The 2,243-nt window shown below is 44.7% G+C and overlaps 1 protein-coding gene across 2 annotated transcripts in view; it reads right to left on the bottom strand.

Moving 5' to 3' along the window:
* Nucleotides 1–2,243, bottom strand: part of LOC106807458 (male-enhanced antigen 1-like) — a 36,190-nt gene that overhangs the window by 20,833 nt on the left and 13,114 nt on the right. The window lies entirely within an intron of this gene.

Raw genomic sequence — 2,243 nt, 5'->3', positions numbered from 1 at the left:
GAGCGAGAGAGAGAGAGAGAGAGAGAGAGAGAGAGAGAGAGAGAGAGAGAGAGAGAGTAAGAGAAAGATAGAGAGAAAGAGCGGGAGAAAGAGCGGGAGAAAGAGAGTGAGCGAGAGAGAGGGGGAGGGAGCGAGAGAGAAAGAGAGAGAGAGAGAGATCGAGCGAGAGATCGAGCGAGAGAGAGAGAGAGAAAGAGAGGGAGCGAGAGCGACAGCGTAAGCGATATAACCGCCTAACACCAGAGGGCATGCCTATTATACGCTGTTGCATCTTTACAAACGCGTACAATTGTCTCATTTAGCTATATCAGGCAACGGGCGCGCATCCAACGTCAATATGTCTAAACGCGCACGGTTCTGTTCGGCGCTGCGCCTCATTTCCTTAGGTATTTGATACGATGCCTCGCAAACAATTGCGATGAGGCTGATGATAAATTGAGGAGACGAGAACACGACGCTGCCGTATCAAATAGAGCAGCAGGTGTGCCAATGACACGCCCGCCGCAGGGCGTGCGCGAATTGGAAAGTAAATGAATAGGGACGACGAGAAGCAAAGGCGAATGATATCATAGCAATACATTAGCCGGGCCGCGAATAACCACATAGCAGTCATTGGCCTGGTTATTCGCATTATCATTACATTGGACACGGGTGGCCGATATGGGATTTTGTTTGGCTGATGCAAGCACATAATACGCAAAACGTCGAACACCGAGGGATAATCTGGGCGAGATGTGTAAGGCCCAAGGTAACATCTGCAGCTGAATCATTTTCTAGCCTTAATTTCTGATTCTAGCCATACTTTTTTTTTTCAAAGAAACGCTTCCCTTGCTCACGGCAAAAGAGCTGGCGAGTAAAAACTCAATTTAACCAACAGTGTATATCGCAATTTTTAGGTTTATAGTAATAGCACATGTCCCGTTATAAAATGAATGTAATATCAGATGAGAACAACGTGTAATTTTATTCAACCTCTTAAAGTGCGACGTTCATAAGTTACGTATAATAAACGTTAACGTTTTACGTATGATACGTTAATATACGTATATATACTAAGTTACAGCACGATAAACTCGTACGTTCATGATTTCTTGTGCGTGCGTGCGTGCGTGCAGACGTGTACGTTCGTAAGCGTGCATGTGCTTGCATCGCAAATGGCAACTGATCCGACAGAGTGTGAATTCGTACTGTTGGTTAGCAAGCACAAGGCCTCTGGCCGCAGCAACGAACGTCCTGAATATTAAGCTGAATACGAGGCATGCAAGCACACACATGTAAACCACCGAACAAGAGTTAATACGATATTAGTATTTCATCTTCCCGTCAATGTATTGCTATTGTATCTTATTCACTTCCTCCTAAATTGACAATTGACGAGGTATTGCGCACGCGCGTGCATGCTTTTGCAACATTAACATCAAAATATAGATATATATCGTCATATATTTGTGATAATATCGTAGAGATTCCAAGTTGTGTACAAATATCACGGACAAATACCTGTATACGCATGGTACATAAAATATATAATAAACACTGCATATAATACACGTAATCGATATATAATTAATACATAATACAATATAATCGAGAGCTAATAATACACAAGAGAAAATACACAGATAATACACGGAGGTATTATTAGCTCTTGATATAATACACACACGCGTGCGCGTAGACACATACGCGCGCACGCGCAAACACCTGCGCACACACGCGTACACACTCGCGCGCGCGCACACACACACACACACACACACACACACGCACGCACGCACGCACGCACGCACACACACACACACACGAGCGCGCGCGCACACATGCATACACGCAAGCACGCACGCGCGCGCGCGCTTTTCCCTAATTTAAACATATGATATATATCAGGAGTAGATAATAGAGACCTTTACCTATTACCTTTGTGGTTGTCAACTAAATTGTCATCCAACTCAAGGAAGATCACCAATTATGGGACATGGCTAATAGCTTATGGGAGTGCTACTTGCGCAATGGTCACCCTAGATGATTAGGTAGCAGAATGAAAAGCTGTACACATATTATTCCAGCATGATAGGATCAGATATCTCGCACTGAGCCAAGTAGTCAAAGATCAGAGAGCGAGCGAGAGAGAGGGCGCGAGAGAAAGAGCAGAGAGAGACAGAGAGAGAGAGAGAGAGAGAGAGAGAGAGAGAGAGAGAGAGAGAGAGAGAGAGAGAGAGAGAGAGAGAGAGAGAGAGAGAGAG

This window comes from Priapulus caudatus, unplaced genomic scaffold (assembly GCF_000485595.1).
Source record: "Priapulus caudatus unplaced genomic scaffold, Priapulus_caudatus-5.0.1 Scaffold216, whole genome shotgun sequence".
NCBI lineage: Eukaryota > Metazoa > Priapulida > Priapulimorpha > Priapulimorphida > Priapulidae > Priapulus > Priapulus caudatus.
This window is presented reverse-complemented; position numbering and strand designations above follow the sequence as displayed.